This window comes from Somniosus microcephalus, chromosome 1 (genome assembly GCF_052327205.1).
Source record: "Somniosus microcephalus isolate GS21.2 chromosome 1, FLI_Smic_1.0, whole genome shotgun sequence".
NCBI classification, from domain to species: domain Eukaryota; kingdom Metazoa; phylum Chordata; class Chondrichthyes; order Squaliformes; family Somniosidae; genus Somniosus; species Somniosus microcephalus.
The window spans coordinates 196,959,140-196,982,998 of NC_140987.1; the positions used below are offsets into that span (position 1 = coordinate 196,959,140).

The following is a 23,859-nucleotide window of genomic DNA, read 5'->3' on the forward strand; positions in this document are numbered from 1 at the left end:
AGAGAGTCCAGCTCTGTTATTCTATTTTTGAAAATATTGTTTTTAATTACATGATATAAACTCTCTCTGAAGCTGTGGATTGGCTAAATAAACCCGTACAACTCTTATCACAAATGCTACATCTGTTTCTCACAGATGGTGAATAGGAAGCTTGCAAATTTCTGCTGACCTTCATGCAAAATAGCTGAAGAAACGTTTCTATTGGTTTGCTGAGCTGTTGCCGAGTGAATTGTAATCCAATGCTGAAGGCTTGGATTGGTTAATTTGTAGAAAAGCTTGTTACCAAGTGAAAACCCGACCACAAAAAATTGAGCACAATTCATATTCTGACATGATAAATGTACTCACAATACGAGAAGGCATTCTTGTACCAGCTGTGTTTTAACTTAAACATGCAACACTTTTGAAATGACAAAGGTTGCAATTGATTTTCAAAAAAAAGCACAGTGGAGGCAGCATTTCACACTCACGACATACATGTCTGTGGAAATTTGCAATGGTACTATTTCCAAGCCTCTTAAGAATCTTTTGGTGCTTTTGCATTCCCTATGGTAATTATTCTGTTGAATTTAAGGCGTAATAATGCTAATGTTGCAAGTTTGCACTACTTAAATCACTCCTGCTTACCAATTAAAGAATACAAAACAGGTTGACTAAAATTGTGAAATCAATTGCTTAGCAACATTGGAAATTGTAGCTGGGAAATGTATTCAAAAAGTAACTCAGGGCACCCACTTCAAGCATGAAAGGAGGTAACTTTCTCTTTATTCAGACCTACCAAATCTTCTGTATTTGGCAGCAGTCTTCCGCCTCAGGATTGCAATCTCACAAAATATGCACTTTATTGTTGTGTATGTACCTTTAAGAGAATAACTGGTCTCAGACTGCAGTACCGGCAGTGGCCATCCCTGTATAAAAGGCGCTAGAGAGCCTCTGTTGGTTAGTTTCGTTTATGCCTTTCACCAGTAAAGACTTGTTTGTTTCTCTCCTGCTAGTCCGTGTCTCAATCATTCACGGACTTAACACTGGCGACGAGTTAGAAACGAACTTACCTGCAACTCAGCATCAGCTCCGACGACGTGTTGAAGGTAAGAAAGAAGAAAAAAAAAATAGGCCATTGAAACTCGAGAAACGGGCGTCGACCGTCAATCATCAATTTCAAAACTTGCAGGAGAGACTGTCCAGAGCCAGGCTGGGTTCCTCGGTCCGTGGTTTCCCAGCTAATCGGGCTGGTGGCAGGTAGTGCTCTGATCCTTCACAGAATCACAGAAACCCCACAGTGCAGATAGAGGCCATTTCAGCCCATCGAGCCTGCACCGACACATATCCCACCCGATCCCCGTAACCCCTACACCAACACATATCCCACCCTATCTCCGTAACCCCACACATTTTAATCCCCCTAACACTAAGGGTCAATTTATCATAGCCAATCAACCTAACCTGCACATCTTTGGACTGTGGGAGAAAACCGGAGCACCCGGAGGAAACCCACGCAAACACGGGGAGAATGTGCAAACTCCACACAGACAGTCACCCGAGGCCGGATTCGAACCTGGGTCCCTGGCGCTGTGAGGCAACAGTGCTAACCACTATGCCACCGTGCTGCAACGGGGCCGGGCAGCGAGTCGGGAAGCAAGGAGAGAGAGAGAGGGTGGAGCATACAGGGCGCGGCCGGTGTTTCGAAGCTGGGCAGCGTTCGGACCTCAAAAGAGGGAGGGAAGTGTCCCAGAGGGTCCGCTCCACGACGGGAAAATAATAAAAGAAAAAGAATATGCGCAAGAAACCGTGGAAAGCAGCGCTAACAACAGCGGGGAAGAAGGAAAAGCGCGGGAGGCGCCATTTTGTTAAATCGGAGAAGAAGGCAAAGCGCGGGAGGCGCCATTTTAGATTTGCAAGATGCCGAAGACTGGCTGTATCACTGCTTTTGATAATACATTAGAGGACTGGACCACGTATGTGGAAAGAGTCGAGGTATATTTCGAGGCAAATGAAATAGCGGAGGGGAAAAAGGCATCAATATTGCTAAACGTAATGGGCGCTAGAACGTACGGCCTATTGCGGGATCTGATTACTCCAGCCAAACCGAAGGCGAAGAGTTTTAACGAAATTGTTGCTGTTCTACAGCAGCACTTAAACCCTGCACCGCTGTTGATAGCAGAAAGATTTAAATTCCACAGGAGAACTCAGCACAAAGATGAGAGCAATGCTCAGTATCTTACGGAACTACGCAAGCTATCAAAGCACTGCCAGTTCGGAGCAGGACTGGCAGATACCCTACGGGACAAATTTGTCTGTGGACTCCTGAGTGAAGGAACACAGAAGAAGTTACTCGCAGAAAAAGAGCTGACGCTAGATAAGGCTTTCAGCGTGGCAGTATCATATGAAGCAGCAGCCAGGGGAGCTGCAGAAATTCAACAAAAACCACAGGAATATGGCACCCACGAAATGACACGGGGATTTGCAAAATGTTATCGCTGCGGCAGAACTAACCATGACCAGAAGGACTGCTGGTCCAAAGACAAAATATGCAGACAATGCGGGATGATTGGACACATTGCACTAGTTTGTAGGTCTGGGAAGAAGACCAGCGACAACAAAAAGGCTACTAAGGAACCGTACAAGAAAGTACAAAAGATGACGGACAGTAGTTCCGAAGACCAGATGAGCGATAGTGAATCCGAGAACAGGAGATTAAGCTGTCTCAAACTTCACAATGTAATCGCAAAAGAGGATCACCGAACCATTTGGGTCACCCTCACGATAGCAGGGTCCCAAGTTAAAATGGAATTGGATACAGGATCAGCGCTAACCGTCATGAATCGACGAGACTATGAGCGTCTATTTTCACACATACCCTTGAGAGAGACATCCATCGTCTTGACGACGTATACGGGGCAAAAAGTATACCCCAGAGGAAAAATAAGGGTGCCTGTCGAATACAATGGCAAGAAAATACGGAAATTGTATCTCTACATACTGCCAAATGGTGGACCACCGTTATTGGGACGGGAATGGATCAGGAAGATAAACTTAGATTGGCATTCCATTCATGCAATGATGGTGGACAGTAAAAAAGATGAAGACGTCACTCCTGGACGATTGTCAACAATCTTAGCTAACGCCAAAGAGGTATTTCAACAAGAACTGGGCACACTTAAAGGCGTAACCGCCTCGTTAAAAATAGAAGAGAATGCAGTTCCCAAGTTTTTCAAAGCGAGACCGGTACCATATGCAATTCGTCCAGCCGTCGAGGCAGAGCTGGAGAATCTGGAGAAGGCGGGCGTGTTGTCTAAGGTCAACTGGAGCGAGTGGGCGACACCCATCGTTCCTGTCATGAAGAAAACGTTAAGCAATAAGTCCGGAGAGCCAAGGAAGATTCGCATCTGTGGGGATTTCAAGGTGACGGTGAACCCTGTCCTTCACACAGTACAATATCCTCTTCCAAGGATAGAAGACATCTTCGCCTCACTGTCTGGAGGGAAGCGTTTTACAAAAATTGACCTAGCACAAGCATATTTGCAGATGGAGGTTGAAGAGTCCTCTAGGAAGTATCTCACGATAAACACTCACAAAGGTCTTTACCAGTATCATCGATTGGTATTCGGAGTAGCATCGGCTCCGGCAATATGGCAAAGAGCGATGGAACAAGTCCTGCAAGGGATTCCGGGGACTCAGTGTTACTTGGACGACATCCTTGTAACAGGTGAAGATGACAGTGAACACCTTAACAACCTAGAACAGGTGCTCACTAGACTACGGGAACATGGGCTGCGAGCCAACCGCCCCAAGTGCGAATTTTTTAAGAAACAGATATCGTATTGTGGCCACGTGATTGATGAAGAGGGGTTACATAAGTCCCCTGACAAAATTGAAGCGGTTGTTAAGGCCCCAGCGCCTGAAAATGTGTCGCAACTGAGGTCATTCCTCGGGTTGGTGAATTACTATCATAAGTTTTTGCCGAATTTGTCGACAATTCTGCATCCACTGAACGCCCTGCTACGAACGGGGGTAGCATGGAAATGGAGCGATGATTGTAAATGTGCTTTTCAGAAGAGTAAGGGCTTAATCACTTCGAAGGAAGTATTGGCTCACTACAACCCAGCACTGCCAATCAGGCTGGCGTGTGATGCGTCTCCCTACGGCATTGGGGCGGTACTGTCACATAAATTCCTTGATGGTTTGGAGAGGCCGATAGCTTTTGCGTCACGCTCGTTAACTTCTGCCGAGCGTAACTACGCCCAGATTGACAGAGAGGCCCTCAGTCTAGTGTGGGGGGTGAAGAAGTTCAATCACTATCTGCACGGTCAAAAATTTATTCTACTAACCGATCATCAACCTCTTGTCTCCATTTGCAACCCTCAGAAGGGCGTACCGATAATGACAGCACAACGGCTGCAGAGATGGTCCCTTTTCCTAGGGGCACACCAATATGACATCGAGTACAGGGGAACTAAACAGCATGGAAATGCTGATGGATTGTCACGTCTACCGTTGCCGACGGTGGAAGAAGAAGACCTTGCAGTGGATCCAATGGAGTTATTCCACTCGACCATAGTCGAATGTCTCCCTGTGACGAATGCAAACATAGAAAAGGAAACACGGAATGACCCGACACTATCACGGGTCTATGATTTAACGGTGAAGGGATGGCCAGCACATGGCGAACCACTGCTGCCAGCATTTTCGCCAAGAAGAGAACAGCTGTCAGTGTGCAGAGGAACCTTGATGTGTGGATCCAGAGTAGTAATTCCACCTAAGTTGACGGATAGAGTGCTCAATGAGCTTCATGAGGGTCATCTGGGTGGGGTAAAAATGAAGAGCTTAGCCAGAGCGTTTGTGTGGTGGCCGGGAATCGATAGAGAAATCAAAGAGATGACCAAGAGCTGTGCAGGATGCCAGAAGGTCCAAAACGCCCCACCACAAGCTCCTCTGCATCCATGGGAGTGGCCCTCATCTCCATGGCAAAGGGTGCACATTGATTTTGCTGGTCCCTTTATGGACTCGATGTTTTTAATTGCGGTGGATGCACATTCAAAGTGGCCAGAGGTAATAAAAATGTCCTCAACCACCACGGAAAAAACTATCGCAGTTTTACGAACCATATTCACCAGGAATGGGCTGCCTGAACAGATTTGCTCTGACAATGGACCACAGTTTGTGTCTGAAGAGTTCTGGAGGTTCTTAAAGAACAATGGTGTTAAGCATTACACATCTGCCCCATATCATCCAGCCACTAATGGATTGGCCGAGAGGCTTGTCCAAACATTCAAGAAGGCTATCAAGGCAATGTGTAATGAAGATATACCCCTACAACACAAGGTGGACAACTTCTTGTTTGCCTACCGGAATGCGACACATGCGGTTACCAACCAAACTCCAGCCATGATGTTCTTCAATCGAAGACTACGATGCCGCTTGGATTTGGTTAAGCCAAACGTCCAAAGAGATGTGGAGAACAGGCAGTTTCAGAATATGAATGAAAGGCCGACCGGGAGTTTTAAGATAGGTCAACCAGTTTTGGCCCGGGACTACCGCACTGAGAAATGGCAGCCAGGAACGATTTGTACACGACAAGGACCTCTCATGTATACCGTGGACGTTGGAGATAGCATTGTAAGACGCCATGCTGACCAGATTCTAGAGTCACTGGAAAACATCAACTCCACACCACGATCTGATACACCTGGTAATGAAATCGATGTTCCAATTGCAGCTACCGCAGAACCGGTAATATTGGAAGCAGATGAACCAAACAACGACATTGATTCCGACTCAACATTGCCAGAAGAACCTGATACTCCAAAGAGGCGTTATCCAGACAGAATCAGGAAGCCTCCTCAAAGACTGAACTTATAATTGCTTAAACTTAACCAATGTATCTAGCAACAGTAATTGTGATTGTAATTCGTTATCATTAGTTGTTAAATGAATGTTATGTACTGTTTATCTAAAAGGGGAGGAATTGTTGTGTATGTACCTTTAAGAGAATAACTGGTCTCAGACTGCAGTACCGGCAGTGACCACCCCTGTATAAAAGGCGCTAGAGAGCCTCTGTTGGTTAGTTTCGTTTATGCCTTTCACCAGTAAAGACTTGTTTGTTTCTCTCCTGCTAGTCCGTGTCTCAATCATTCACGGACTTAACATTTATCAGTAATCAGCAGCATTTCTCTTGGTTTCTCTCATTAATAAGTGAGAAGCAAGATATAATTCTGCAGGTACTGCTATCCCATGATTCATAGCGATACTGAAAGCTCTCTACAAGAATTATAGGGGCTATGTATATATTATATATATACATTAATAGAGGGCTGTCTCTCGGGCAATGGATTCTGGAATAGGCCTGTATTTATGTCTGTCTCTTTCTTTCTATTGGACGACACAGGACTTCTGCCCATTTTACTGTTGTGCTGCCGACTGCAGCAAATTTCCTGGGGTTAGCCCAATTAAAATCTTTTGCCAGGCTTCTGGTGGAATTTCCGCATGCACCAAGAAACTTGTCACAGAGGATGGTGGTGGGGGGTAAGCTGGAGTAAGCTCCCCACTGGAGTGGAGCTAATTTACAGAACAAACAGGAAACTGTTCAACCTCCGTCGCCTCCAGTCCAGATCCAAGGTCGTCCCATCCTTTGTCGTCGAATTACAGTATGCAGACGATGCTTGCTTCTGCGCTCACTCGGAGGTCGAACTCCAAACCATCATCAACACCTTCACCCAAGCGTACAAGAGCATGGACCTTACACTAAACATCCGTAAGACAAAGAGAGTGTTTGAAGACCAGGACCTCAAACCCGGCACTAAGCTCATGGTCTACAGGGCAGCAGTGATACCCGCCCTGCTGTATGCCTCAGAGACATGGACCACGTACAGCAGGCACCTCAAAGCACTGGAGAGGTACCTCCAACGCTGCCTCTGCAAGATCCTGCAAATCCATTGGCAGGATAGGCGCACCAACGTCAGTGTTCTTGCTCAGGCCAGCATCCCCAGCATCGAAGCTCTGACCACGGTCAATCAGCTCCGATGGACGGGTCACATTGTCCGCATGCCCGATATGAGACTCCCAAAACAAGCGCTCTACTCGGAGCTCCGGCACGGCAAGACAGCCCCAGGTGGGCAGAGGAAATGCTTCAAGGACACCCTCAAAGCCTCCTTGGAAAAGTGTAACATCCCCACCGACACCTGAGAATCCCTGGCCCAAGACCGCACAAAGCGGAGGAGAAGCATCTGGGAAGGCGCCGAACACCTTGAGTCTCTTCGCCGGGAGCAAGCGGAAGCTAAGCGCAGGCAGCGCAAGGAGCGCACGTCAACCCAAGCACCCCACCCACCCATCCCTTCAACCACCGTCTGCCCCACCTGTGACAGAGACTGTAGGTCCCGCATTGGACTCATCAGTCACCTGCGAACTCATTTTTAATGTGGAAGCAAGTCATCCTCAGTTCCGAGGGACTGCCTAAGAAGGGGGGTGAGTGAAATTTCTGCTGGAGGACTCTGAAGCCTGCTGCAGCGTAAAGGGGCTCGTTGCTTCTTAGTGGGAATAAAGCATTTGGCTTCCTGGAGTTCCACCACAATGTGTCAGGAAGGGAGAACACATTGATCACCCTATGATCAACTGTATTCTCTGCGTGGGCCATTTAATTTTTAAATGGCTTGTACCAGCCTTAGTAATCCTGGGTGTCTATTGTACAGAGATGTTCCACAGGGGTTCTCACGATCTCCTACAGTAACTGAAGGGAGCTAAAGGCCATTTACACTGTTTCTCTGGGGGTTCTGGCGGCTCCTTGCCAAAGTTATGTTGGGAGAATGGGGGAACCCTCATAGAATTTCAGGGCCAATTGGATGTATAATGCACAGTGTCACAAGTGGAAGGATGTAAGCCCATCCCTGCAATTCCCCACAAAGTGACCTGATTTCATTCCATTGGGAAAGATATTGAACAGAAATCAAATACTTCCCCACAGAGAAGAAGGAGAATAAATAACAGAATAAGAATGCTGCCATTCTCACGCAGTAGTGTGTTGTACAAGGGATGGGGGTGGGGTGGGGGGGGTGGTAAAGGAATATATAAGAGAAAATTATTTAGGGCATCTTTGTAAACGCACGTGATTTATTATTGTGTAAATATAAATGTAACAGTAAATGGTGCCAATGTGGAGCCTCACATCATAGGCAGCACCACTGACGGTATGATATGACTCACATAGATACTTCCCCACAGGGACAGGGAGTAAATTGTAGGACCAGTCACCCGGGTCACTCTGAGCTAGGGAAGATAGACAGGCAGACTCAAGAAAGAATAACACAAAAAAGAAATAATTAAAAAAATATATATATAAAAATGGGAAAAGGTGTTGATCATACATATCTGAAATCTGTTAAATCTCAGTAGTTCTATTCCCAGTGCTGTTAAATGCATAAAAAATAAATCTTCAACAATGATATCTGAACACATTTCATGTATAAAGATGCAGCGAATAAAAACAGCTTCTATCCATGAAGCAAAACAACTGATTTTATCACAAACATTAGGGATTCACATACAGTTAAAGAATGAAGTCATAAGGGGTTAAATTGTACAACCCCTGAAAATGGGCGACTGTTCATTAGCTACACACATCAGTAGGGGGCCCGACATTGCGAGTGCCTAACGCCACTTAAAGGCAGCCTGCACCTCTTAAAGAGGAGGTTCACCGTGGCTGCAATAAGTGGTGGAAGTCCTTTGAAAAGTGAGTCTGTGCTGTGCTATTTTGAGGAATGGCTGAACATGCAAAAGCGCGCGCACCAAGGTTTTCTGACAATGCACTGGAGGCCTTGGTGCAAGATATCGAAAGGAGAGACGTCCTGTATCTGTAGGGGGCAAGAGGCCCTCCAGACAGATGCTTAGGAGGCAGTGGGAAGAAGTAGCAGAGGAGGTCAATGCCAGGAGTACAGCTCCAAGGACATGGATGCAGTGTAGGAAGAAGTTTAATGATCTGACACGAGTTGTCAAGGTGAGTGTGTTCAATCTTCAAATGGCATATCCTACCAACTGCACCACTAGTCTCATCCACTGCTCAATTCACTACACCCTCATCACCCACCTATCAACAATCTCTATCAATCAGGACTTAACCCTTCAATTCATATGCTTTACCTCACCCTCACACATTTAGCACTGTTGCAAGCCTTGCATCCACAATTCACAGCTCGCAAACACTGGCAGCTATTCAACCATGACAGCCACATCACCCAAACATATTACAAAACACTCACTGGCACACTTACCTCTTTCTTGCAGGAGAATGGTGTGGAGATGCCAGAGTTGGACTGGGGTGGACAAATGTAAGAAGTCACACAACACCAGGTTATAGTCCAACAGCTTTATTTGAAATCACAAGCTTTCGGAGCACTGCTCCTTCGTCAGGTGAAGTGGAGAAATGCATAAAGACACAGCTTATATAGTCAGAGAATAATGTCAGATGTTTACAGGTAATCTTGCCAACTGCCATTTATCACACCTCGGCAGAGAGATAATCACAGCAATCAAAGGTGTGAATGGTGTCCAAACAGGTCAGTCAGGAAAACATTACATCAAAGAACAATGAGGTGGGGTCACAAGGGGTCAAATATTGCAGATGCTGGGGTCTGTATGAAAAACAAAAAAACAGACAAAAAACTTTTTTTTTTGCTGGAAATCACAGCAGGTCCGGCCGCATCTGTGTAGAGAGAACAAGCCAATGTCGACTCGAGTCTGGATGACCCTGCGTCAGGTGGGGTTACATGTAGCGTGACATGAACCCAAGATCTCGGTTGAGGCCGTCCTCATGGGTGCGGAACTTGGCTATCAGTTTCTGCTCGACGATTTTGCGTTGTGTCTCTCGAAGGCCGCCTTGGAGAATGCTTACCCGAAGATCAGCCTCCGATCTTCAGGTAAGCATTCTCCAAGGCGGCCTTCAAGACACATGACAACGCAAAATCGTCGAGCAGAAACTGATAGCCAAGTTCCGCACCCATGAGGACGGCCTCAACCGAGATCTTGGGTTCATGTCACGCTACATGTAACCCCACCTGACGCAGGGTCATCCAGACTCGAGTCGACATTGGCTTGTTCTCTCTACACAGATGCGGCCGGACCTGTTGTGATTTCTAGCAAAAAAAAATGTTTTTTGTCTTTTTTTGTTTTTCATACAGACCCCAGCATCTGCAATATTTGACCCCTTGTGACCCCACCTCATTGTTCTTTGATGTAATGTTTTCCTGACTGACCTGTTTGGACACCATTCACACCTTTGATTGCTGTGATTATCTCTCTGCCGAGGTGTGATAAATGGCAGTTGGCAAGATTACCTGTAAACATCTGACATTCTCTGACTATATAAGCTGTGTCTTTATGCATTTCTCCACTTCACCTGACGAAGGAGCAGTGCTCCGAAAGCTTGTGATTTCAAATAAAGCTGTTGGACTATAACCTGGTGTTGTGTGACTTCTTACATTTGCAGGAGAATGTGGCACATAATTGAAGGCAGCAGGAAAGAACTGGAGGAGGACAAGCACATCTGCGTGTTTTAACCCCCATGTAGGAGACAGAGCTGGCTATCATGGGAAGGGGCATCGCTGAGGCCGTGGCCACCGGAGGCATTGATGATGAGGGTATCTGCATACCTAATCCTCCTCTCTTCCCACTTCTCCCTCATCCCACAATCTCTTCTGACTCACAAGCTGTAGATGGCATAAGCAGGCACTTCTTAGTTTCTCCTCTCCCTTTAACACAACCCAATCCTTGTCCTTTTTTGATTTCAGATAACCAAGAACAGGAACCTTCCCAGTCAGAGGAGGAAGAGGAAGAAGACAATGAAGATGAACAGACATCATCACTCACTCTGACACTCACAGCCACCATTTCAAAGGTAGACACTGCACGTATTTGAGAGGCTAGGATAGAGGGAACTGCCCGTGGTGAGAATCTGGGCACAAGTGCGTAGAATCCAGGGCAGGGGTAAAGGATAGCCCAGGTGCCAGCTTGCCGGAGGGTGAGGCTTCACACTAGTGCTACTGCAGAGATGTCAAATGGGGAATTCAATGGGCCAGGCTGAAGAAGAAGGCTGGTAGGTATACACAACCAAATACTTGGTGCACTGGAAAGGCTGCCAGAAAGCCTGCACACAATGTCAAGGAGCATGGAGGAGGTCAGCTTCAACTTGGCACAGGGTTTTGTGTAGAGCTTAGAGCACATCCTTTCCAACATGGAATGGGCGGTCACCTCCATCAGCACACCTGTGGAACTCACCATGAGTCTGATGGTTAATATTGCAACATCCATTGCAACACAAACAGTTTCCATTGCAGCGCAAGCAGCTTCCATCAAAGGTCTGAGTGCTGCAGTGGAAGCTCAGACTACTGGCTTGCAAGCTCAGACTACTGCCATCGTGGCTCTGGGTACACTGTTCAAAGGGGCTTCCAAGGTATTACAGCAATCCATCAGTCTGTTCTCCACCAGATCAGCAGGATTGCCAAGGCGTTGCCCCGGGAGAGTGGCAGTGGCTCCATGGAACACAAACCCTCTGTCCTCTCTCAGGGTGACAGCATTCCTGCTCCCACTCCACCAGTGCCCTTGCTGATGCCTGTCAGCCAGCCAGTTCAGATCGCTGCAGCCTAAGTCAAGATGGTGTGCTCTGAAGCCGGGCCTTCTAGCCCCAGAGCCGCTCGAGGTTTCGACCGAAGGCCATCTGCAGTCTCCTCAACTGAAGGTCAGCAGCATTCCATCAGCCTTGCTGCAGCCAATGGGGAGGAGCACGAGGATAGGCAAAGGCACAAGGAAGACAGGCACTAAGGGAATACGCAATGTGATTAGTCTAATTTTGTATGCATTATTTAATGAGTAAATTTATAAGATTAGATTTAAATGTGCATTTTCTGGTGGTTTTTATTTTTGTGTTGTCAGAAAAAGGACAATGTGACGGTCAGTGATAGTAGGAAAGGGAAGGAGTATGGGACTGTTGGTGAATGGGGAGGTGTGGCTGATGTTACTAATATCGTTCATGAATAATTGGATTACATAGAGCCCGGTACAGAAAGGGGCTGTCTACATTGTAGCCTCCCTTCTTTTCCTTACAGTGTCAGCTATGGCTCAGTTGGTAGCATCCTCGCCTCTGGGTCAGAAGGTTGTGGGTTCAAGTCCCACTCCAGAGAATTGAGCACAAAAAATCTAGGCTGAAACTCCAGTGCAGTACTGAGGGAGTGCTGCACTGTCGGAGGTGCCATCTTTCAGATGAGATGTTAAACTGAGGCCTTGTCTGCCCTCTCAGGTGGATGTAAAAGATCGTATGGCACTATTTCTCAGAAGAGCAGGGGAGTTATCCCCAGTGTCAAAGCCAATATTGATCCCTCAATCAACATAACAAAAACAGATTATCTGGTCATTATCACAGTGCTGTTTGTAGGATCTTGCTGTGTGCAAATTGGCTGTCACGTTTTCTACATTACAACAGTGACTACACTTCAAAAATACTTCATTGGCTGTGAAGCATTTTGGGACGTCCGGTGGTCGTGAAAAGCGCTACATAAATGCAAGTCTTTCTTTTTCCTGTTCTTCCACTTCCTGTTCCTCCGTTCCTCCTCATGCTTCTTAGCTTCTTGCCCAATAGGTGGTGGCAAGGGCTGTTCCCTAATAATGGCCAGGTTGTGCAGCATGCAGCATACAACCAGAAATCTTGATTCCTGCTCACTTGAGTACTGCAGGGCTCCTCCCAAGCGGTCCAGGCAGTGGAGGTCTTTCAGCCCATCATACCTGTGCTGGTTCTTTGAAAGAGCTATCCAATTAATCCCACTCTCCTGCTCTTTCCCAACAGCCATGCAATTTTTTCTCATTCAAGTATTTATCCAATTCTCTTTTGAAATTTACTATTGAATCTACTTCCATCACCCTTTCAGGCAGTGCCTCCCAGATCATAACAACTTGCTGTCTTAAAAATGTCTCCTCTTCATTAAAATTTTTATCTCCTCCTGTTCAGTGTCCACCTCACTGCTTTAAGTGCTCAGAGATTTTTTTTTGAAGTAAATTGTTGTGAATATGTTGGGGGTAATTTTCAGCTTCACCACCTGAGTGGTAATGCAGCTGACCGGATCACTCGCACTATTTTCATTTTTAATGAAATGTTAACTAATGATTAGAAATAATGCAGGTAAAGTTGTTATTTTCATGGCAGTGGCAATAATATCTTCAAACCACTGTAGAAGCTCTTTATGTAGGATTCGCAAAATTTCCACATTCTCCCAAGGTTATTAATAAAAGGGACCCTATGGACAATTTAAAAAGGGTACCCAAAAGATGGCGTCCGCACCTCGTGACCAAAAACCTGCAAGATTTTAAAAGCTTGGACTCTGTGGCAGCACAAGTAGTTTTGGGAAATCGAAACTTAAAATGCATTTCTGTGAAAAGGACTTTTGCGTTTGGAGGGCCAGACGGCTAAGCAAACATTTGAATATGCATTTTCATCAAATTGGAACAGATCAGCCCAGTTAGGCCTAAACAGGAGGCCATTAGTTTGTCCGCATAAATAATCGGAAACAGCTTAGGGAAGCCATCAAGGCTGGACAGGCCGATTAAAATGCATTAATGACAATACAGCCTGGACATCAGACCATTAGGTGCAATAAACGGCCATCTAAAAACAGTTATTTTAGATTGGGGCAATCATTTGAAACAGCTCGCCAAAGTTGAAACAATGGGCTAACCTGATTTGGCGTGCAGATAAGGGCCATTCGAAAGGAGTATAACTGTAGGCCCTTGGTAGCAATCGCTCTCTTGTCTCTCTGCTCTCTTGGCTCTTGACTCTTGCCGGCCTCTTGGGGCTGCCGCCGCTCGCACTCGAGCCCTGGCCTCGTGGCGGGTCTCTCCTCGCTCCCCGCAGTAAGATTTCAGCAGTCAGGGATGACCATACCAACAGCAGGGGAGGGGAATGAGACCCGAGTCCATAGTCATCCAGGACACCCAGGCCGAAAAGGGGCGAGATGAAACTGAGCAGGTGGCCCAGGACTTGTATAGTAGCCCAATGAGGTGAGACGAAGAGTAAGGTAGACCCGACAAAGAGCAGAGAAGGGCAGCAGAAGACGTATTAATTAAAAAACCCGAGCGTCGAGTTATAAGCTGATGCTCGGGGAAGAAAGTATCTGAGGACAGTGAGGCAAGACCCTTGTTGAACACTGCGATAACGCAGGTGTGCACGCCACAATGAATATACTGACGTTTGACGCTTGGGTATGAAAATCTAAGCAGCTACGACTGCCAACTGCCCTATAGGCATAACGTTACTGCCAACGACTGCCCGAGGGAGAAGAAGAAGAGAACCCATCGTGACGAGATGACGACGGCAGCTGAGGAGAAGAAAGGTGTGTCACAGCAGCAGCTCCAGCACCGCGCCCTAAGACCACGTGGCAACGGGGTACCTAAAAGGACAGAAGACCAAACCTCAAAACCCGCATCCGTTAAAACAGCTGGCTTTGCTTTGGATTGGTGAGCATGAAGTCTGGCCCCTCATAGCTTAATCTAGCTAGGTATAGGGGTGGGATAAGGATTAAGGGGATTGTTAAAGTAGTTGTTTTTCCCTCAATGTGCCGTGTGTTCCCCATTCCCTGTATAAGTATAATTGTTGTTATATGCCTGTATTTTATACTAGTAATTTTCTCATAAGACTGTGTTCTCATTTTCTGTTTTAATAAAATCTTGGTTTTCTTACACCAAACCACTTGTCTACTCGAGTCTTTCTGTATCACCGCCTGTACCTAAGTCCGGTTTTTAGAACCCAGGGGCGTGGGAGCGATTCGAACCGCTCACAGGCAGTCAGGGGCATAACTGACTGGGCGCACGCGCCACCCGCCACCCCCTACATTTATTCCTCTATATTTTTAATTTAGAAATGAATTAGAAATTGGAATAGGGTGAAGTCAGGCGTCATGCCCTTGAACTTTGTAAATCTAATGAGTGACTACTTTTTTGTGCTAATTTCTTCCCCCCCCCCACTCTTTTAAAGGCATTAGCCCCTCTTGAGGGTCATTTGTATGATCAGGAGCAAGAAGTCTAGCTGATTTTCCCCTCCTGATCTCAGGGGAGCCAACACCAATTGTAGTGCCCCTTCTATAAACCCAGTAGAGATTAGCAAACCCAGCACTGACTAAGAAATTAATCTGTGACCTTTCTGGTCAATACAGTTCAGCTGCACATTGGATGCTATTTTCTTTAGGGCCAGAGGTGCGTTCACAGCGTAAGTCAGTTGGGAGTACAGGAATTTCATCCGATTCCCAGCCCAGGGACCCAATTACTAAAGGGCTTGAAGTAGGTGGAACCTCCAACCACCCCAGGATGAATTTGATATACTGTTCGCTGAACTGGCAGAAGTGGGGCCCACCAGGGAGTTCAGGCCAGGGTCATGGCCTGAAAAACCCCGTTCTCCCTCACTAAGCAGCCTATATGGGACTATAATTTCCACTTCCCTGGCCGTGGGCACCAAATGTACACATACTGGCGTAGGTGCCTGATGTCTATTATAATTATCTGACCGTGCTCTGACCCTCAATATTCTGGCAGGATCAGGAGTAGAAGTCAGCAGCACTTGTTCCGCCTGCACTTATGCCAATGGAGCATGGCCAAAGAATTTTGGACCCTTGGCCTTTATTAACTGAGCCATTGGGGAACTACTAAGTAAACAGAACATGACACAGCACAAGAGGGTAGATCCTAATTTAGATTTAGTATTTGCATTCTCCCAGAACTGATTAGTAACATTGGATATTTGTGATCATTCTGCCACTTGATTTGATATTGTAATAAAAACTAACATAGTTGTAACAATACAGGGAAGGCCCTCAAAGGATCCATATTTGGGAGTATTCAGCTATCTGCCAGTTCCTTAAATAAAAGAAAACCTAAATTCACCTGGATAAGTTAATTTATTTTCAATGTTTAAATGGTTCCTCATGTAGCAGGATTAATGCTGCCATGGTAGAGTTCCTGCATTCATCTTTAAAGCACATGGGCGTCAGAAATAGCATGGAACAATACAGGAGTGGGTGTATTGGATGTTGAGATCAGTGTTGTTGTGAAATAATATTTATGCTAAGAGTATACCGTAATGTCCTTCCGGAAGGCAGATGTTTGCACTTTTCAATACTGAATTAAATAAATGTGCCTTGAATACATGCTTCAGCTGCATCAAGCCAGCCACATATTAATTAATTAAATAAATATGCCTGAACAAATGCAATCGGGCTTCAGGGTGAGCGGTTCAGCTACAAATGAATCAATTAAATAAATGGGCACTGAATAGATTAAATCAGACCTGATAACACAGCCACAAATTAATTAATTTATTAATCCTCTCACTTTCCATTACCACCACACCATATCTACTTCCTTATAAAACACTGTCAGTAACATGACAGGAGATAAGAATTTAATATATTAAAAGTATTCAATGTGATGGAGGCTTTCTGCAAGAGTCACATTTACTTTGTGTAACACTTTCCCTGTCACTCTATTGACTCACTTTAAGCAACACCATGGGATATCTGCTAGTTTAAGTGGGTTAATATCTCTGCTAAAAATGAAGAGAAGAATTTCAGAGAAATTCATCAACTATTTGTACCTAGTATCCCACGGTATTCTTTCAAGGCCACTGTCTCTCAGTCAATTAAACTTAGCAGTGAGAGGGTGAAAAGGCAGCTTAGATTTAACCAATTTCTGCAGAGGCTGGTCCACCTATGGATTGGGCTGCAAAGGATGGCAGTGGAGACTGATTTTATCAGCAAATTCAAAAGAGAGGAAAATTTCATTAAAGGGTATAAAACGTATTCTGGGATATTAAGGGCTAAAAATTGGCTATGGCCCGAAAACGGTCGGCGTTAGGTCCCAGCGCTATTAAGCTGCGCCGGGTCAAACTGGTCTAGGTAGCACGCAAAATTCATGCTCAGTCCTCATTAACATGATTATAGTGCTGATCTCAGCACTAAAACCGCTGTTCATTGGCTTACCATTCAACAGGTGGGCCAATATCGGGTGCAGCCTAATTCCCAGTCATGTTTGGTCTAGGCTTTATCCACCACTTAATGTGGAGGTGCATTGATGCAACAGCACCTCATTGTCATTCCACTTGGAACTCCACTTGGAAGGAGAATCTACTACAAAGAGACGGCTGAGCCTCAGCACAGGGAGAGAGCAAGACGATTCTCAGACGCGGCTCCGGAGGCACTGGTGGTAGCCATGGAGAGGAGGCAGGTTGTTCTCTTCCCGCAAGCCGGCAGGATGCCATCAGTCCTTACATCCAGAAGGCTGTGGCGGGAGATATCTGAATATGTGACGGCCACCAGTGTGTTCCCCAGGTCCTCCATACAATGCTGCAAGAAGTTTAATGACCTCACACGGCAGATCAAGGTGAGTAAAGGCTTCATCAAATGCCATATCCCACCATCTGCACCACAAGCCTCACACACTGCTCAATGCACCACAGCCCCCATCAACTCACTTACCAACAATCTCTATCTTTCACCACTCAGACCTCACAATCATAGCTTCACTTCACTCTCACAACCTTACCACTGCTGCAACACTCACACCCGCATCTCACACCTTGCACACACTGACAGCTATTCAACTATGGCAGGCATATCACCCAAACACATTGCACTACACTCACACACACACTTCCCTTTCTTTTGCAGGCCAAGGTTGTGCATAATCACCGGGAGCAGTGGCAGACAGGCGGGGGGCAAGCTGTCATACAGGTCCTATGCCAACTGGAGGAGCGTGTGCTGGACATCACTGGACGGGAAGTCATGGAGGTCGTGGCAACGCGCGAGGTTGAAACCCTTGGGGACAACAATGGTATATGCTCATTCCTAATCCTTCTTCTCACATCTCACTTCCCCCTCATCTCACAATCTCTTCTAACTTACAAGCTACTGATACTGTATGCATGAATATCTTGCTTTCGCGCCCTACCCCCATCCCCGCTGCCCCCCTCACCAGCAGACCAGCAATTTGTCCTCCACCAGATTGCTAGGAATGCTGAGGCGCCGCCCCGGGGGGAGTGGCAGTGGGTCAATGGAGCACGACCCTGCAGTCCTCTCTCAGGATGACAGCATTCCTGCTCCCACCACTGCCACTCCGCTATTGCCCTTGCCGCTGCCTGTCAGCCAGCCCAGACTTCTGCTGCCCATGCCAAGGTGGTGCGGTCTACAGACGTGCCTTCTAGGTCCAGAGCTGCTCGAGGTCATCCTGCAAGGCCATCTGAAGTCTCCCCCACGGAATCTCAGCAACCTTCCACCAGCCGTGCTGCAGCCACCGGGGGAGCACTTGGTAGGAGAACTAGGGCAGGAAAGGGCACCAGAATGACAGGCACTAAGGGATTGCACAAGGGTGATTAGTTGATATAGTATGTGTGAATTGATTGTTGATAAATTTAATAATTATGTTTGGAATCTTTGTTTTGTGGTGGCTCTCATTTCAGCTTTGTGCCCAGGAGGAAGCTGTAATATTCCATGACATAGAGATGGTATGATGGGGATGTGGTGAGCAATGGGTATCTTGGGTTTCATTTACTGGAATTGGAGTATGATGAGGTGTTCACGGACAGCCCGTGCTGAAGGGGGATTTGCTACCTGCCTCCTCGTCCTCCTCCTCTCCCTCTTCCTCCTCCTGAGGTGGTCCCGCAATCCCTGGTGGCAAGGGCTGGGCCCTCATGATGGCCAAGTGTAGAGCATGCAGCAGACCACAACGAAATGGGACACCCACTCCGGCGAGTACTGGAGGGCTCCTCCCGAGTGGTCAAGGCAGCCGGACCATTGCTTCAGCACCCCAATGGTCTGTTCAATTATGTTCCTGGTGGCAGCATGGCTATCATTAAATGAGTGCTGGGCACGAGTGGTGGGGTTGCGGAGGGGAGTCATCAGCCAGGTGCAGAGCGGATAGCCCTCGTCTCCAAGCAGCCACAAATTTAAGGTGGAGCCAGGAGAAGCACTCCTACTCCTCCTGGCTCCACGATAAGCTAATTAAAAAATATAAACTTAGTTTTCGAGAGGCAGGCTTCAGCAGTCCTAGCACCCTTTAAGAACCACTGGTTTGGCTGTCAAGCACTTGAGAATACCGACTGCAATATGCATGCTATGGTCAGTTGCTAACAAATTTTGCTGAGGGGGCCTGAGACAGGCATTAGGCCCTGCTATTAGCATATGCAAAGGCCCAAACGTCTGTTTCAGGCGCAGACCCTAGACGCCTACACAAGAGCCTTTACCAATATGTCAGGGGACACACATCCGGCACAGAATGTGCGCGCACATGCTGTCTGCCACATTGGACACTTAAGCACCCGTTTAATGGCTGTCAAACAGGCGCAGCGTCAAAGAATATCTAGGCTTGGGACTGGCCAAAGGGACTGTAATTGTCTTTTCTAGTCCTGTACCTTCCTATATTACTATTAATTAAGAAAAATGTAATTTATGAAGAATGCCTTTGAGTACCATTCCAATTCTGTGCATTCATGCTTTGGGGATTATTTCATATCAGGGAAAGATTTACTGTGTTCAATCACTCAATTAACATTACAAAATGTTCTCCTATTTCAACATTAGGGTACGAGCTTCTTACCTTTCTGGTCTACTAACAATCCTGTTTGGCTGTGGATAAAATACCCAAACAACCAATCTGCTAAAAATCACATGTCCTTTTCAGGAATGCATTCTAATTTCAGACTGTGTGTTTTGCAAGCAAATATTTATCAACTACTGCAGGTTTTTCCATTAATTAGCAGTAAATAGTACTGTCAGCAAAATGTGAATTTGAAGTCCACAATATCATCGTACCCATAATAATTGGATACAAATGCAGAACATGTTTTCCATTTAACTGAAGAAATAAAGAACATATGTTATTGGAGATTTTTTTTAATGTGTACTTCCTGAACCTGGTTTTTTTCTACTGTTCTTTTTTTAACATAATGACTCATGTTTACAAATGTTCCTTGGGGCACTGCCATGGTCTATGAAAGTTAACACAGTTACCTGTAGCGAAGCTGGGCAAACTACATGTGGAAGAAACAGCTTGTAAAGTTAATCTTCAATTGATGAAGCTGTATTTTTTTAATGAATCACCTGTTTTATGTTTATATGCATTTATGGGCATTTCATTAAAGCATACAGTTGAATTTTATACAATGGAAAAGGATGAACAATGTTTGAGTTTAAAATCCTGAGAAATGTTTCTAGGAGAGGGAAAGGTTTCGAGAGAAGGTAGTAATTGAAAATCTGGCCAGAAAGAGAAACTGATGATCTTAAGGTGTTTCCCTAATTGATAGCTTACCACATTTTATTAATTGTTGGCTTTTACTGGTAAAAATTATTAAATAATTTGTCACCTTCAAAACTACTAAACATATCCATTGGTTACAACACTGTTCAAAATGTTGCAATTACATTGCTGCATAAAACTTAAAAGTTTAACTCTACCACATCACAATAATTTTCTGAATTAACATGTCACCTGACAAGACAGTATTTATGTTTTTTTAAAATTCGCTTATGGGATCTGGGCGTCGCTGGCAAGGCCAGCATTTATTGCCCATCGCTAACTATGTATGTGTAGTTTCTACCAATCATGTAACTAACAGTGGGCTGGTTTACTGTGCCATCATAATAACCAAGCCAAAAATACTCGGTGTACTTTGTATAAAGTTACGCGATACATCATAACTTAATGACTGCAAGTTTCCATATGCAGCTGCTGAACTTTTAGCGATGGAACCAGACCAACAATGGCTTGAATTCAAAACCACCACAGAAAAACACTGTCTAGTCTATCCAGCCTGAACTAGCGAGACAATCTGATAAAACAGCCACTGTCACGCTAAGAGGCAAAAAAAAACAGAACACTGGGTTTCTTTAGCTTGACTTTCTTTTTGCCTCAATCTCATGCAAGTGCACTTTAATGAACCTAACATGACTGATGAATTTATTCTACACAAAAACAATGAACCTTTCATAAAGGAGGTTACAATACTCTTTCAACATGCTAAATTATGTGCATAATATTAAGCTCTGCATAAAGGCAAAGGTTAGGTAATAATGTCCATTGTTGATATTTAAGGAATTTGTCTTCTAAACCTCAGAACTCATCCTTAATTCCGCACACAACTTAATAAAATGTTCAGATTCTTGCATCTTGCTATAGCCTCTCATTGTTTCAGATAAATAGCATTTTTAACGCCTATTACCAAATGAGCGTACTTAGCAGACATGGCCCTTTAGCTCAAACCATTGAGTACTGAATTGCAAAAATAAGAAAGAACTTGCAATTATACAGAATCTTATATCAAGACTTCATAACATCAATTCATGATTTTTTTTAAGTGCAGTTACTTATTATGCAGGCAAATGCTGTAGCCAACTTGCACACAGCAAACTCCCAGAAACAGTAAATGAGATGAATGATCATTTAATTAGTGTTTTTGGTGATGTTGGTTCAGATATTACTTGCCTTTATATAGCATGTTATTATGTCATCAGGATGTCCAAAAGCGCTTCACAACCAATGAATTTTTAAGTGCAATCACTGTTGTTATACAGGCAAATGTGGCAGCCATTTTGTACACAGCAAGATCCCACAAACAGCAATGAGATGAATGACTAGTTTTTAATGATGTTGGTTGAGGGAAGACTGTTGGCCAGGGCACCGGGAGAACTCCCTGCTCTTATGCGCTGCGGTATCAGCCTAGATTACCAAATCCACTACCTTCTGACTCAAATGTGAAAATGCTACCAATTGAGCCAAGCTGACAGAAGACTTCAGCTCTGGGTCCAAAGGCTGCTGATCACTCAGTTGTATTTGCCTCAATTTGGTGAATTCTGGACTGCTACACACAGGCCCCTATGGAAGAGAGGTACTCTTTCTTGATGTAAGGGAAATACAAATAGCATATTTAAATCACATCTCATACTGACTGTTTGTGGAATGGGGCTAATGGCTGGCTGGGGAAGAAGACCACAATTCCCACTGTCCTGCTTTTCTGGTTGGGTAATGAAATAAATGGGTAGATAATGGAACAAGTGGGGAGAAAATAAATACATTCAATATAAAACATTCAATAATGTATACTGATTGTTATTTCATGGAAACCAAATACAGATTATCACATGTTAAGGTTGAAATTATGAAACTGAGCAAATTATTTCATAGATCTAACCCAATCACAACCTGGGATAGAGATGTAGGTTATGAAGACTTTGCTTTCCTGTCATGATTTATGATGCCATCTGGATAATATTACTGCGATCCAATCATTATTCAGTCTCTAATAAAAAAACTAATCACAGCTAATAAATGCAAAGATTTAAACTGTAAATATTTTATGACTAATCTCAATATTCCTGCACACAATTAGTGACTATTCTAATTCTGTTGGATCTGGCAGAATGTACAATACTGTTGTAGAATATACAGCAATAATTATAAAGTAATTAACTGACATTTAATTATGAAAACAATATTTTTCAGCAGCAAAGTATATAGCCTGTTCATTCCTAAGATGTATCATACGAACATACGAATTAGGAGCAGGAGTAGGCCACTCGGCCCTTCGAGCCTGCTCCGCCATTCAATAAGATAATGACTGATCCGATTACTCAACATTCCCGCCTACCCCCGATAACTTTTCACCCCCTTGCTTACCAAGAATCTATCTACCTCTGCCTTAAAAATATTCAAAAACTCTGCTTCCACTGCCCTCTGAGGAAGAGAGTTCCAAAGACTCACGACCCTCTGTGAGAAAAAATTTCTCCTCATCTCTGTCTTAAATGGGCGACCCCTTATTTTAAAACAGTGACCCCTAGTTCTAGATTACTTCCACAAGAGGAAACATCCTCTCTACATCCACTCTGTCCAGACCCCTCAGGATCTTATATGTTTCAATCAAGTCACCTCTTATTCTTCTAAACTCCAGCGAATACAAGCCTAGCCTGTCCAACCTTTCCTCATACGACAACCCGCCCATTCCAGGTATTAGTCTAGTAAACCTTCTCTGAACTGCTTCCAATGCATTTACATCCTTCCTTAAATAAGGAGACCAATACTGTACACAGTACTCCAAATGTGGTCTCACTAATGCCCTGTATAACTGAAGCATAACCTCCCTGCTTTTGTATTCAATTCCCCTCGCAATAAACGATAACATTCTATTAGCATTCCTAATTATTTGCTGTACCTGCATAGTAACCTTTTGCGATTCATACACTAGGACACCCAGATCCCTCTGCACCTCAGAGCTCTGCAATCTCTCACCATTTAGATAATATGCTTCTTTTTTATTCTTCCTGCCAAAATGGACAACTTCACATTTTCCCACATTATACTCCATTTGCCAGATCTTTGCCCACTCACTTAACCTACAGGAAACTCTCTATTAACCGGCACCTAAATCCGGAAATCTCTCTTAACCAGCAAAATTCAGGAGTAGGTTCAGGTAAGTTTTACTATATATTAGTGGTCGTGTAACTGGGGTTCCTGGATCTGTGGCCGTGTAACCGGGGTTCCTGCACCTGTGGTCATGCAACAAGGACTCCTGGATCTGTGGCCGTGTAATTGGGACTCCTGCACAAGTGCCGTGTAACCGGGGCTCCTGCACCTGTGGCCGTGTACGGGGCTCTCGTACCTTGGTAAGTATACCTCTCTGTAATCCGGAATTTTTGATCAACCGGCACCACGCCGGTCCCGTCGGTGCCGGATAAAAAAGAGTTTCCTGTATATCCCTTTGTAGCCTCCTTATGTCCTCTTCACAATTTACTTTCCTACCTATCTTTGTGTCATCAGCAAATTTAGCAACCATACCTTCGGTCCCTTCATCCA

At 45.0% G+C, this 23,859-nt stretch overlaps 1 protein-coding gene across 5 annotated transcripts in view; it reads right to left on the reverse strand.

The window, feature by feature from the left end:
* Positions 1 to 23,859, reverse strand: part of adgrv1 (adhesion G protein-coupled receptor V1) — a 986,427-nt gene that overhangs the window by 122,618 nt on the left and 839,950 nt on the right. The window lies entirely within an intron of this gene.